At 48.0% G+C, this 15,540-nt stretch overlaps 1 long non-coding RNA gene across 1 annotated transcript; it reads left to right on the forward strand.

The window, feature by feature from the left end:
• The first annotated feature begins 5,274 nt into the window (after positions 1-5,274).
• Positions 5,275-12,774, forward strand: LOC105545372. The gene is made up of 3 exons (XR_001006907.1): positions 5,275-5,361; positions 10,018-10,080; positions 10,949-12,774. It is a non-coding gene; the product is annotated as an uncharacterized LOC105545372 (long non-coding RNA).
• Positions 12,775-15,540: the final 2,766 nt, after the last annotated feature.

Genomic DNA, 15,540 nt, shown 5'->3' on the forward strand with positions numbered 1-15,540 from the left:
GGAGGGAGGGAAAGAAGGAAGGAAGGGAGGGAGGGAGGGAGGGAGGGAAAGAAAAGCTGGGTGCAATGGTGAATGGCTGTAGTCTGAGACCAGACTGGGCAACATAGCAAGACCTCATCTCTAAAAATAAATAATAATAAAAATTAATGATGGGCCCAGAGCAGAGATCTGTTGCCTTTTGATGTTGGGAAATCTTTTATTGCTTGAATCTAAATCCTTTATGCTGCAGTTTACACCATATTTCCTCTCATTTGAACTTCAGTTAAAATAGCGAAAATCTGTGTCTAATACCCTAGTCACTCAGAGGTTTTTTAGCAAGTCATATCTGGCTCACTACCCTAACACAGAAAAGAAACTATTTTCCTGTCACCCCAAAACCCTGCAGCTAGACTTTTCTAGCTGCTGCACTGGGAACAGTTTCTAAGAGATTCCTTCTACTAGGCCTTCCCTAGAAGCAGGGAGGTAGGCAGGGCAATCAGCTAGTCGGGCAGCCTGCCCCAGATAACTGCACTTGGAAAGAGTCTGCGTTGTAAGCATTTCTCATGGTATCTTCACTGAAGACAGAATTTTTGAAGTTAAATGACATATAAAAGACAGGAATAAAGTACAGGGTCTCACAACATCCCGTACGAGATTTTTACCAGCCTATGGGTCATATTAACCAAAGAGGTCATATTGATATCCAGACCTAAATTTAATTAGCTCTGGTCTCCTACTGAAGGTCTATAGAACTTGCTAGTCATCCCTTGCCCTGCTAACTCACCTTCAGTTATTTCTGGGAGACCCCCAAAGTATCTCCTATAGGTTCATAGGCAAACCCGCTATGTTTTCCCACTTCAACCTCCCCATTCATGGTCTGCTATTCACAAGCTCCTTAAACGGGGGGGTACCTCATCAGTGTCTGTGGCCTCCATAAGAACATTGTTCTTGTAGTGGTCACTCCTGTTGCCCTGCTGGGAGCAGCATTCTCTCCCTTCTCTCCTGAGGCCACTCTAAGCCAGCAAGTCACCAAAGTGGAGGGTGGGATAGGGCAGCAGGGACCTCTCACAGACTGGCTGCACTTTGTTAAGTGCGTTGTGAAGCAAAGTTGCATATATCTTTAATTGCACAAAGCCTCACACAGTTACTCCTCTTTCCATTTATCGCCCTTCATGCTTCCCTCCCTGGGGCTGGAAATGAGCCTCTCAAGCCATCATAGAAGATAATAGCTCATCAATACCTTCCAGTACCCTTATCTTTCTCCCCAGAGAGCTCTGAACCCAAACAAAACAACTTCCATAAAACCAAACAAATAAAACTCAAAACCCTCTTCAATTCAAAATAGCAAAAGTATGTCAATTGTTGCAAATACTTACAAATACTTGGGTGGACAGAAGTGAGAAGGTTGGTGATGTTTTGTATGCTCCGTCCCATAATTCATAAAACCCAGGAATAGTGGGGATTTCTCGTATAACCTGAAAAGGAAGTCAACTTATTTGCATAAGAAACATAATGCATGAAAGCTCCCATGTCATTGGCAATCTGTGAGAATGCAATCCTGGGAGAAATCTGCAATGGTTGTAGTCCAAAATTTAACAGTGCTTTGTCAAATACACTTCTTGCTATACAAGAATTTTCTCTGTAGGCTCTAAGAAACATCCACTGCACCCTACTCCAAAATAAACACACAGAAATTAAACTCTTTCAATCCAGATAATGCGAAAGACAAAGATAGAAATGGGATTGCCCTAAAAGTAGACTTCACAGTATGGTGGACAGAGCTCAGGATGTGGCTTTAAAGGCCTTAGTTGAATCCAGGCCCTGCCACTTACAAGTTGGAATCTCCTGAGAAAGTCCCTTTCCCGCCAGGCGCGGTGGCTCACGCCTGTAATCCCAGCACTTTGGGAGGCCAAGGCAGGCAGATCACGAGGTCAGGAGTTCGAGACCAGCCTAACCAACATGGTGAAACCCCATCTCTACTGAAAATACAAAAATTAGCCAGGCGTGGTGGCACATGCCTGTAATCCCAGCTACTCAGGAGGCTGAGGTAGGAGAATAGCTTGAACCCGGGAGGCAGAGGTTGCAGCGAGCTGAGATCGCACCACTGCACTCTAGCCTGGTCGACAGAGCAAGACTTCCTCTCAAAACAGCAACAACAACAACAACAACAACAACAACAAACCAACAAAAAACCTGTAAAAACTTGCTTTTGTGGTCTAAGTATATTCTTAGTTTAAAACCAAAATGTTTTGTTACCACTGCTATTTGTTTAAACATCCCTGTTTCAACATTAGCTTTGGCCATAGAGGGTATCTGGGACCAGAAACACAGGATCTCTGTTAAAAGAACACGAAACATCACTTCCACATGACCTGCAATTTCTAGAATGGAGAGAAAGCTTCAATAAACATTCCATGATAGCATGCAACAAAGGCAAGTAAAGGCTGTAATAGAACATTGGCATGGTGTTCTTAAAAGAATAATATTATTTGTCCTGTATTTAGCCAACACAAGGATGTGTTGCTATTGTTTTCTCATGGTGGGAGATATGAAGTTATGAAGAGATAGTTACTGGATCGAAATAGGAGGAAATGATGCCAGACAGCTAGAAAAAATATTGGTGTGCATTGATTACACAATAAACAAGTAAATACATAAGGAGCTCTTCTTTACCATTATTCTAAATCTTCAGTGATAAATCACTATACTTCACAAGGATCTATGAATTTTGCAACATATTACTTTTAAATTAATTTGTTTATTTTTCATTTTTATTTATTTATTTTTTTGAAACAGAGTCTCAAAAAAAAACAAGAAAATGCTATGGAGAAGAGCAGCATCGGGGGGCAAAGATAAAGCCAAGTCCTGGTGATATTGTTTGAATCCCTGGATCAAGCTTGGCCTGAACCAGCACAATGCCTAATCCCTGGTCTGCTCAGTTATATGAAACAGCATCCCAATTTAAAGTCATTTAGAGGTGAATTTTCTGTCACTTAGTGCAACCAAGAGAGCAGTAACTGATGCGAAGGCCACATAGACTTGGCTTTTTTTTTTCTTTTTTTTTTTTCCTGAAGTATAAATTCCCTTAGCATCTGTGTGGCCCAGCACTACCCTGGATATCCTTAGCTGTCTGGTCACAAATGGGGACTGCTACTTGGCGGTGATTCTCAACCAGGGGTGATTTTGCCCCCAAGGGACAGTTAGCAATATCTAGAGACAGTTTTGATTGTCATGGGGTTGGGGGAAGCGCTACTGGCATCTTGTGGATAGAGGCCAGGGATAGTCCAAAATATCCTACAATGTACAGGGCAGCCCCCGCAACGAAGAATAATCCAGCCCAAAATGTCATTAGTGCTCTGTAGATTGTTTTGGCTGCCGTAACAAAATACCTTAGACTGGGTAATTTATAAACAGTGGAAATTTATCATTCACAGTTCTGGAGACTGGAAAGTCCAAAGTCAAGGCGCCAGCAGATTCAGTGTCTGGTAAGGGCTCATTCCTCATAGATGGCACCTTCTCTGTGTCCTGGTATGGCAGAAAGGGTCAACAAGCTCCTTCAGGCCTCTTTTATAAAAGTCTTAATCCCATTCATGAAGGGAGAGCCCTCATGACCTAATCACGTGGCAGGCAGATCGTCTAAGGTCAGGAGTTTGAGACCAGCCTGGCCAATGTGGAGAAACCCTGTCTACTAAAAATACAACAACAAAAAAAACGGGCTGTGGTAGCTCACACCTGTAGTCCCAGCTACTCGGGAGACTGAGGCAGGAGAATTGCTTGAACCTGGGAGGTGGAAGTTGCAATGAGCTGAGATCGCACTATTGCACTCTAACCTGGATGACAGAGCAAGACTCTGTCTCAATAAATAAATAAATAAATAAATAAATAAATAAATAAATAGTAAATAAAATAAAGAGTGTTAGGAGTCTTCTGTCCTATAGGCTGTGAACAACTAAGCTTGTTTAGGTCCTGAAATGCCACTGTCATTGTCAGCATGATAAATGCTTTGTGCTATAATAATACAGAGAATCAGGATGTCTATTCCCCAAAGCCTTTGTGATGGAGAAGGTGGGCTTTCCAGAGGCTCTGACTGTGGAATGTGTCTAGGACCCTCTGCATGTTTTCCAGGTTCACCTCCACACCCTCACCTCTGCTCAGCCGGGTCCTTGCTAGGAGCTGGAACCTGCCTAGTGGGTCTCTGATCACAGCCCCATGCTCCACAGACCCCGGACTCTCCACAGCCCCAGCTCCTGCCTTGTCCTGGTTCCTTCTACCAAGGGGCACCCTTCTTTACAAAGCCGGACTCTTTTTTATTTTTATTTTTTGAGATAGAGTCTTGCTCTATCACCCAGGCTGGAGTGCAATAAATAGTGCAATCACAGCTCACTGCAGCCTCCACTGCCTGGGCTTAAGTAATCCTCCTGCCTCAGCCTCCTGAGTAGCAAGGACCACAGATGCACAACAACACTCCAAGCTAATTTTTAAAAACTATTTGTAGGGATGAGGTCTCACTATGCTGCCCAGGCTGGTCTCAAGCTCCTGGCCTCAAGCGATCCTCCTGCCTTAGCCTCCCAAAGTGCTGGGATTACAGGAGTGAGCCACTATGCCTGACCCAAGCCTGACTCTTAAAAAAGGACAGAGCTAGTACCAAGCTTGTGCAAGGACAGTGAGAGAGGGGAGACTCAGTAATTATTTTCCCCCAGTAATTAATAAGACATTTAAAGGACTTATCAGATCACCACAGCTCCATCATCCCTGGGGAACTGTTTGGTTTAGCAGAACTGTTCCCACTGTGCCCCCTTTCACTTTCTTCTTTCCTTGCCCAGACCCCTCCCCCACTCAGTTGATGTTGCGCAAAGCTTTCAAAAAAACAAGTTTTGTTCCCAGGTCAGCTATATCCTCCCAGGAAGTTTCCCCATCCCAGGGTGAAGTCAGGCCAACACAGGGTGAAGAGTTCGGAGGGCGGGTGGCGGGGGCAGGGGTGTTTTGCGCGGGACAAGGAGTTCTATTTTGTTGTTGTTACTCTTTGTGTCATTTCCAGAGAGATAGGAAGGAAAACAGTAAACATTCTTCAATTCTGCACAAAAACCGAGAAGGGATTTTCTTCAGGCACCTCCCTCTGGGTCAAGACTCTGCCATGGCGGGGAGGCAGAGGGTGGGGGGTTAAGAAATATAAGGCCCAGTTCCCCGTGGAGGCGGGGGTCCGGTGAAACCAATCCTTGAACTTAGTTCAGTGAAACCAATCCCTTGAATGTGGGATGGAACCAACATGCAACTCAGTTTGCTTTGGCTCTCACTGTGCATTTGAGCGAAAGCAAGGGAAGCACTTCCCGTTCCCCTGGCTGAAAGCTCAGCTGACCCCGAAGCTCTTCTGGTCATGCTTAGGTATGTGCGTTTTATGTCACAAAATCCAATATCGACTTAGAGATTTAAAGTAGCCAGTCAAAGATATTAAATGACACTTGCATTTTTCTTCAAAGAGAAATCTTCTTCCTCCTGCCCTAGTTAAGGCCTTAGTTGGGGGCTTCCAGCTGCCAGGGACTGGGCATGGTGAGCTTTTGTCTATTCTCTCCTGAATACCCCTCTCCCCACTTGCTGGTTGCTTTCAGAGTCTAAGTGGAGGTGATGGGTGAGGATGCAGGGAAGCAGATGGGGAGCAGGGGAATAGGGCCGTTTTTACTTGACTGTATGATTGCCAGCTCTCTGGGTGTGGCGGATGGTGAAAGCTCTTTCTGGAGGGTTCCCTGTGTTCTTCAGAAGTTCCCATCTCAGCCAGGTGCAGTGGCTCATGCCTGTAATCCCAGCACTTTGGAAGGCGGAGGCAGGCAGATCACTGGAGCCCAGGAGTTCTAGACCAGCCTGAACAATATGGCGAAACCCCGTCTCTACCAAAAATACAAAAATTAGCTGGGCGTGGTGGTGCACACCTGTAGTCCCTGACAGGCTGAGGCAGGAGGATCACTTGAACCCAGGAGGCAGAGGTTGCAGTGAGCCAAGAATGCGCCACTGGACTCCAGCTTGGGCAACAGAGCAAGAAATCCTGTCTAAAAAAAGAAAAGAAAAGAAAAAAAAATTCCCATCTCTGAGGTTCTCTCCTGAAGTTCCCTGTTCTACACCTCCATTTCAGGTACAGCTATGACTCCGTCTTCAACCCCCAGAAATCCAGCATCCTCTTGCAACTTCTTCCTGCTGACATCCCTTTGCCCTTCTCGGAGGCCCTACAGGACTTAAAATGACCCCCCCACCTTGGCCCTCTCTCCTGCCATGGTCCAGTCTGATCCACATCTGGCCCATGGGAATAACTCACACAGCCCCTTCACTCATCCCAATGCAGTCCCTCCTGGCACAGTCCCATGGGGGCCCACAGCTCCAAGTGGCTGCATGGAAGCCTCCATCACTGGGCTTGAGTCGAAGGTGGTACCTTCAGCTCCTCGGTGGGGTAGCTTACAGCATAGCTTTGCCCTCTCTGGAAGTTTCTATTCCCAAACTCTCCCCATTCTCCACACTCTTTATATTCTTGGTGAGCTGAGGGCCCTGAGTGCTATGCAACTGGTTCCCCATTATTTCCTTTGTAAATACTACATATGGGAGTCTGTCTGACGTTCAGCTTGCTATCTGATATTGTGGTAGCCTGCTTCCACGATGGCCCCTCATTGTCACCACCTCCTGGTATTCACATGGTTGTGTCTCCTCCCTCCCTTAACAGGGCCGACCCTTGTAGCCACTTGCTATTGCAGAGCTGATGGCATGCATCTTCTGAGGCTAGGTCATTGTTGTGTGTTGAATGATGTCCCCCCAGAAGATATGTTGCAGCCCTAACCCCCAGGGCCTATAAACGTGACCTTTTCTGGAACTAGTCTTCGCAGCTGTCAGCAAGGGTTCTTCTTGACTAGAGTGGACCCTACATCCACTGACTGGTATCCTCATAAGGAGAGAGAGAGACACAGAGTAGACAGACACAAGGGAGAAGGCCGTGTGAAGATGGAGACAGAGATTGGAATGATACAGCCACAAGCCAAGAAACATCTGCGGCCATCAGAAGCTGGAAGAGGCAAGGAATGATTTATTCTTTCCCACTTATTCTTTCACCAATGAGCACCTTCCATGTGCCACTGTTCTGACCCTGCTGACAGCGTGGTTTCAGACTTCTGGCCTCCAGAATTGTGAGAGTAAATTTCTATTGTTTTAAGTCATCTTGCTTGTGGTACTTGGTTACAGCAGCCGTGTGGATCTAATATAGTCATAAGAGAGACATTATGACCTCCTCCCTGCTCTCTCTTGAACCACTCATTCTGGGAGAAGTTAGCTGCCATGTCCTGAAGCTACTCAGGGAGGTCTATGGAGAGGTCAATGTGGCAAGGAACTGAGGCCTCCTGCCAATAGCCAGCACCATCTTGCCAGCCTTGTGAGTGTGCTATCTTAGAAGCACAATATACAGCCCCAGTCAAGCCTTCAGATGAGTGCATCACAACTTGACATCTTGACTGCAACCTCATGAGAAACCGTAAGCCAGAACACCCAGCTAAGCCACTCCCCAGTTCCTGACCAAAAGAAACTATGAGATAATAAATGTTTATTATTGTTTTAAGCTACTAAATTTTGAGGTAATCTGTTATGTAGCAATAGATAACTAATACTAATATCTGTCGTATTGGGGCCTCACTGTAACTTAGAACAGAAAGAGTTCTGTATTATAATTCTTTTTTTTTTTTTTTTTTGAGACGGAGTCTCACTCAGTCGCCCAGGCTGGAGTGCAGTGGCCAGATCTCAGCTCACTGCAAGCTCCGCCTCCCGGGTTTATGCCATTCTCCTGCCTCAGCCTCCTGAGTAGCTGGGACTACAGGCGCCCGCTACCTCGCCCGGCTAGTTTTTTGTATTTTTTAGTAGAGACGGGGTTTCACCGTGTTAGCCAGGATGGTCTCAATCTCCTGACCTCGTAATCCGCCCGTCGCGGCCTCCCAAAGTGCTGGGATTACAGGCTTGAGCCACCGCGCCCAGCCTCCATATTATAATTCTTAAACGTTATTTGGAATGGTTAGGGGCCTCAATGCTAGTCTCTCTGGGGATATTTCCAGCAATGGGCCCCATCGCCATTTATAGTGAGTTGTCCCACTTACTCTTTCATCAGTGAGCACCTTCCATGTGTCAGATGCTATATTAGAGACTGGGGCTATAGAAATGAACAGTCTTTTGGGAGGCCCAGACAGGGGGATCACCTGAGGTCAGGAGTTCAAGACCAGTCTGACCAACATGTGGAAACCCCATCTCTACCAAAAAAAAAAAAAAAAATACAAAATTAGTTGGGTGTGGTGGCACATGCCTGTAATCCCAGCTACTTGGGAGGCTGAGGCAGGAGAAACCCGGGAGGCAGAGGTTGTGGTAAGCCAAGATTACACCATTGCACTCCAGCCTGGGCAACAAGAGTGAAATTCTATCTCAAAAAAAGAAAAAAAAAAGTAATGAACAGCCCTCTTCTTAATCTCTTAACTGGTGGTCATTATGGTCTCTGCCAGTGGAGTACAATGGGCAAGAAGGACAGCACTGCTTTGCAGAGAAGGGAAAAGAGAGACATCACTGAGGCACTGAGAAGAGAAGCATTCAGTGGTGTGACCCTGAAGAGGCAAGAAGAGGACCAAGTTCAAGAGTCTGCAAGAACAGTGGGAGGTAGAGCTGAAACTAGGATCCAGACACCCCATTTCGAGTCTTGAATTTGTGCTTCCTGAACGACACAGAGGCTGGCTCATGGTACCAGGGTCTCTGAAGATACCTGGAGGCATGGACTTGAATCCTGCTGGGATACTACTCTTTGGATAATAATTTCTCTATCGAAAGGCAGGGTACAGAGTCTTGGAATCTTGTTTCTGCCCTGCCATCTTAGCTAAATAACTCCCTTTGGAGATCCTTTGAACCCTGATATATCAGCAAGCCCCTCTGAAACATCATAAGCCTCAGGACAAGAAGGCTGGCCTTCTCCTCCATCTGAATCCTAGCCCTTCTTTTTTTGAGATGGAGTTTCACTCTCGTTGCCCAGGCTGGAGTGCAATGGCGTGATCTTGGCTCACCACAACCTCTTCCTCCTGGGTTCAAGTGATTCTCCTGCCTTAGCCTCCAGAGTAGCTGGGATTACAGGCATGCAAAGCCATGCCCTGCTAATTTTGTATTTTAAGTAGAGATGGGGTTTCTCCGTGTTGGTCAGGCTGGTCTTGAACTCTCGACCTCAGGTGATCCGCCCGCCTCTGGCCCTTCTTAGTAGTGGTGTTTTCTAAACAGGTTAGATCAGAATTTGACACCTACTGAAATCTCCAGGCCGGCCCCTCCCAAGGTCAAATTGCACATCTTGCCGATGAGAAGAGCCTTCACTTCTTGAGCATCTACTCAGCAGCAAGTGATTTCTCTAATCTTCACAACACCCTCTCAAGGCAAGGGTTCATGCACCACACTTGGCAATCTAGGAAAGTGAAGTTCAAGAACAAGCCCCAGGACACATGGCTAGTGGCAGCGAGGCACAGAGCTGGAACTCCAACCCAGGCCTGTCTAACCCTAAATCTCCTCCTATCCACTCCCTCCTTGCTGCCACAGAGGGTGACTCAGAGGTACTCAGTCTGGGGAATTCAAGCCAGTATCCCAGGAAGTGGAATTTTCTCCAGTGTCCTAGGAAGGAGGGATTACCATGGCATGGGGTGGGCCAGGTAGACACAAGAGGCAGTGAAGTTGCATAAAGTGGTGATTAAAGAGAATGGAATCTGCTGTGGTTTGGATATGGCTGTGTCCACCTAAACTCATGTTGAAATTTGACCCTCAGTGTGGGGGTGTTGGGAGGTGGGGCGTAGTGGGAGGTGTCTGGGTCATGGGGGCAGATCTGTCAGGAATGGCTTGGTGCCATTCTCGCAGTGGAGAGTGAGTTTTCACCCTGGCACGGCTGGATTCTTGTAGGAATGGATTTGTTCCCAAGACAGTGGGTTGTTATAAAGCCAGGATGCCCCTTGGGTTTTCCCTTCTTTGCAAGTGTTCACTCTCCCTTTGACCTTCTGTATGTTGCAGCTCTCACCAGAGGCTGAGCAGATGCTGAGGCCATGCTTCTTGATTTTCCCAGCCAACAGAATTGTGAACTGAATAAACCTCTCTTCTTTACAAATTACCCAGTCTCAGGTATCCTGTTATGGCAACACAAAATGGACTAAGACAGGTGGGTGACAGAATGTCCAGTTTTGTAACCTAGCTTTTCCTTGTGCACCATATCTCAGGTTCTTCATCTGAAAATTGGGGATAAGAGCATGTACCTCCTTGGGTTTTGGGGAAGATTAAATGAGATAATGCATGTGAAATTCATGGCAAGAGTAAACTGCCCATTACATTTTTCTGCTATTAACATTGCTATTGACATTACTTTCCCTCCATGGCCACTAGACTCTTGTATCAGGCAAATATTTGAAGAGAGACAAATTTAAACGAAATAGATGTAACTTGGAGGATGATGGCAGAGAAATCTGTGGCTTGACGGTTTTTTTGTTTTGTTTTGTTTTTTGAGACAGAGTCTTGCACTGTTGCCCAGGCTGGAGTGCAGTGGCGTGATCTTGGCTCACTGCAACCTCCGCCTCCTGGGTTAAAGCGATTCTCCTTCCTCAGCCTCCCTAGTAGCTGGGATTACAGGTGCCTGCCACCACGCCCGGCTAATTTTTTGTATTTTTATAGAGACAGGGTTTCACTGTGTTGGTCAGGCTGGTGTCGAACTCCTGACCTCGTGATCCACCCGCCTTGGCCCTCCAAAGTGCTGGGATTACAGGCATGAGCCACCGCACCCGGCCTTGAAGGTTGTTTTTCTAATTTTTTTTTTCCCAGCTCTAAGACAGCTCCCTGTGTAAGATGACGAGTGTGATTAATTGCAATCAGCTCCTCTCCACGTAATGAGGGAAGTTGGCTGTCATCTTGCGGCTTCTGTCCAAGTTGATGCAGTTATCTATTGTGTCCACAGGATGTCGCTATCAATCACGCTTCGACTGAGTACAGCCAAACCAGGATACTCAGGGAATTGGAACCTGTTACCAGACTTCCATTTAGTACAGACACAGCGCCAGGGGGCTGAGCATTCTTCGGCAACACGCTTTGGACCCCTTCTCTACACCAATGCTGTGTGACCTGAAGGGCTGGGGACATGAAGGAGCAGCTCAGCTAAGGTGACCCAGATGGTTGGGCTCGGAGCTGGAAGAACACTGTGGTCACCTACCTCCCAATTCCTGCATCTGTCCTGCTTGTAAGAGGCTTGCCAAGAACAGGAGCTCTTGTTTGTAGGTCTCTAGGGATGGCCACCGCAGGGAGTGTGATTTGAAGATGGGTTCGGGGTGACATTACAGGCCCCCTTTAGGCTCTGCTGGGTTGCAGTCCAGCTCTCTGGGCTGCCTTTCTGATGGCTGCTATTTTAAAGGCAGATAGGATGACATTAGCAACTTTTATCATTCAACTAGCAAGGGCTCAGGACGGGCAGCCCCCTTCTGGGAATGTGCCTAACTCCTGCCCCAGAATGGAGGAGTCTCTGTGGCTCTAGGGGAGCTGGCCTTCTATGGAGTCTGAGCAATGTACTGCACAGGGAGAAGACGCTGCCAGCTGATACCAGTGTCTCTATGCAGAGACATTTCCAGGACACCATGTTAAGCAGCAGAGACACAAGAAGTCAAGGCCCATGTGCTCTGGTGTGGACGTGTGCCTCCTGTGCCTCAGTGGCATCATCTGTACCATGGGAGGTGTGTAATGAGGGGTGCGATCACGTCTGCAAGGGCACGTACATAGTAGATGCCCAGGAAGTGCCAGTCCCCATCTCCTTCCCAGTTTCTTCAGAGCCTTCTGGAAGGCACTGGCATAGCCCAGTCCTGAGGCATTGCTTTTTCTTTCATGGATGATCAGGAGCTTCTGTGATTTCTTCCCCCTCACTCTTCATTTTGCCAAGATGTTGCCCATAGTAACCTCAGCAGTGGAGCGGGGATTCTGCACTGTTCCACTGCCTGGGGCTGCACATCCACGTGAGCGGGGCCGACCCGTCCCAGAACGCTTTGCCCTCGGAAGGCAGCATCACCTGCAGGGGCAATGCTGTGGACAGCTCTGGCATGTCCTCCAGGGCCCTGGCATGGTCAGTGAGAAAAGGCCCCCAGGCGTGGGCTTCTCCCAACAGTCAGGTTCAGAAGGCCTCCTGGGGTAAGTAGAGACGCTCCCTACCCAACTGAGTTGTTAAAATGACAGGAGGGAGAGGGGAAGGTCTGGGCCTGTGGCACTGTGATTTTTTTTTTCTTTCTTTCCTTTTTTTTTTGGAGACTCGTTGGGGTAGAAATGAGGACAGGAAGAAGTACAATCCGTCTGGGATTGGTTTATTTTTATTGCTTTTTAAAATCATGTGACTAATTGGTGTTCATTGAAAAAGAGAAAACAAAAATAAGCCAAGAGAAGACAGCAAAAATAGTCTGTTAACATCTTGGCAAATATCCTTTTTCTCTGCATAGAAACAGAGAATACTTTTGTTTCACTTATAAAATGTTTCTTGCTGTACACAGCTTTATAACCTGCTTTTTTCTTAATGGAACAATATACTAGGACATGTTTTCAGGCCAACAGATAAATATACTTCACTTGCATTGATGCTATTGGCGCCATGGTGTTCTGGTGGTTGGTAATTTACCCTGTCATTCTGTCTCCCTTTACTCAGTGGCAAAAATGACCTGGGCACCTGCCCCTGGGCCTGGGCTGGACATCGGTCCTTGGCAGATGGGGAAGGTTGGTGACCAGCAAGGCACAGAATAAGGACACATGGTCCCAGCAGACCCTTGGGATGACCTTGACCACTTGGACCTTGGAGAGAGGGGACAGGAGAACAGAGGGCAATGCCACATGGAGGGGAGGGTGCAGATGGCTGGTGGCTGGAACTCCGGGAGGCTGAGCAGTGGGGGTGGCAGGAGAGAACTGGCTCCTTCTAGATAGGGGAATATCGTGGTTAGGGTTCTGGGGTCAGATTGGATCTGGACTCTGTCACCTACTAGCTGAGGAATAAATAATCGAGCCTTGGGGCCGGGCGCGGTGGCTCAAGCCTGTAATCCCAGCACTTTGGGAGGTCAAGGCGGACGGATCACCTGAGGTCGGGAGTTCAAGACCAGCCTGACCAACATGGAGAAACCCCATCTCTACTAAAAATACAAAATTATTAGCCGGGGTGGTGGCGCATGCCTGTAATCCCAGCTACTTGGGAGGCTGAGGCAGGAGAATCACTTGAACCCGGGAGGCAGAGATTGTGGTGAGCCGAGATCACGCCATTGCTCTCCAGCCTGGGCAACAAGAGCGAAACTCCATCTCAAAAATAAAATAAAATAAAATAAATAAATAAATAAATAAATAATTGAGCCTTGGATCATCACCTATAAAACTAATAATAGATCAGATTGATGTGCCAGGATTAAATGAAAGAATCTACAAGCTATAAAAAGTGCTGCGTGGCAGCTGCCTTTAAACTTATTCTTACCATTGACTTTGTTATTGTTGTTGCTGCATTTCCAGGTAATGCAGAAGGGCTTCCCTCTTCCCTAGCCCATCCCTCTTTCTCATTTCTCTCACATTCCTGCTTCCTTTCTCTTCCTTTTCCCCTGCAAGAGCTTTGGCTCTGGGAGCAGTGGCAGGAGGGAGGGAAGAGGCTGCAGCCGCTACAGCCTCATGCCACATGGGGGCAGCAAGGCCCTCTGAAATGTGGGCCTGCCTCTCCCACCGTGCCTTCTGGCGGGTGCAATGGCCCAGAAGAAAGAAATCCATACCCACCTGGGCCCAGGTAGGGAGGCACTGCCCAGAGGGGTCCCACGGTCCCCAGGCTGGACCGGCCAGGCTCTGGCAGCCAGAGTGGGTGACTGTAACAACAGGTCCCGGGAAGGCAGGGTGCCCCAGAGTGGGGCTGGGTCTGCTAAAGAGGGAGCTGGAGAATCTGGAGAAGGGTGGGAAGGTGGTGTGAGGGTTCTCCAGGAACCTACAAGGCTCCAGGTGCCATGAGAGGTGGCCCTAGGAAATTGGCCAGCCGAACTTGGTCTTTGGGACAGCCCAGAAGAGAGAATTAAGTGGGAGTCAGTATAGCACAGTGGCTCAGCACACGGGCTCTGGGGGCTGGCTGGACCTGGCCGCCACTGGTGGCTCTGGTGCTTACCAGTTGTGTGGCCTAGATCGATTCACTTAACCTCTCTGAGCTTCCATTTCCTCACCTGTAAATAATAGTGGTACCTACCTCATAGAGTTTGTGAAAACTAAGGTAATATACACAGAGCACTTGGCACACTGCCCAATCCACGGGAGCTTAGTTATTTTTATCACTATCAGGTAAGTTGGCCTGGAGAGCTGGGAGACAGTTGTGTATAGAAAATGTATGTGCTGGCCGTGCACATGCATGGTGGCTCAAGCCTATAATCCTAGCACCTTGGGAGGATTGCTTGAGGCCAGGAGTTTAAGACTAGCCTGGTTAGTTCAACATGGCAAGAGCCCTATCTTTACAAAAAATACAAAAATTAGCCAGGTGTGGTAGTGCACAACTGTGGTCTCAGCTACATGGGAGTCTGAGGCGGGGGGATTGCTTGAGCACAGGAGGTCAAGGCTGCAGTGAGCCACAGTCGCACTACTGCACTCTAGCCTGAGTGATAGAGCGAAACCCTATCTTAAAAAAAAAAAATAGACCAGGTGCGGTGGCTCACACCTGTAATCCCAGCACTTTGGGAGGCCAAGGCGGGCAGATCACCTGAGGTCGTGAGTTTGAGACCAGCCTGGCCAGCGGATGGTGAAACCCCGTCTCGCCAGCAGAGATGGTGAAACCCCGTCTCTACTAAAAATACAAAAATTAGCTGGGCGTGGTGGTGCACGCCTGTAGTCCCAGCTACACGGGAGGCTTAGGCAGAAGAATTGCTTGAACCTGGGAGGTGGAGGTTGCAGTGAGTCAAGATCACGCCAATGCACCTCAGCCTGGGTGACAGAGTGAGACTCCCTCTCAAAAAAAAAAAAAAAAAAGAAAGAAAGAAAGAAAATGAATGTGTTTCCCTAAGTTCACAACTGTAGCTGGGTATTCTTTGTAGGACCAGGTTGGGGTATGCATGGCTGGGGATCTGGAGAGGAAAGAATTGGGAGGTTGGGGTCAAAGGGCAATTCTAATAAAGAACAAGGAGTGGGGGCCTCTAGGCTTGGCTGCTTTGAAACCGGGTAAAGACTCCAGGCGCCTTTGTGGTTAAGGAACATGTTGTATGTGTCCACACCATACCTCTTTCCTCCAGGCTGCTCTTGAAGCAGTCCCACTCCTCCTGGGGGTGCAGAGCAGGGGTCAACAGTGGTGCCTGCATGGGGAAGTAGAAGAGGGCTAGCATGGAGGAGAAGGGGGCTCAGTGTCCTTGAGCAGCTAAGGCCTGTTGGTCAACCTGGGTCCACCCTGCAGGGAAGCAGGTGCCCCTGCTGGCCTCCTTGTCGTGCACAGGCAGCCTGGGCCCTGGACCAGGCCTCCCATTTCCTGCTAATGAGGCGCGGCTCCTCCAATGGCAGAGGGGCTATGCTCCTGGCAGGCAGGCTAGC

This window comes from Mandrillus leucophaeus, unplaced genomic scaffold (assembly GCF_000951045.1).
Source record: "Mandrillus leucophaeus isolate KB7577 unplaced genomic scaffold, Mleu.le_1.0 Scaffold326, whole genome shotgun sequence".
Classification (NCBI taxonomy): Eukaryota; Metazoa; Chordata; class Mammalia; order Primates; family Cercopithecidae; genus Mandrillus; species Mandrillus leucophaeus.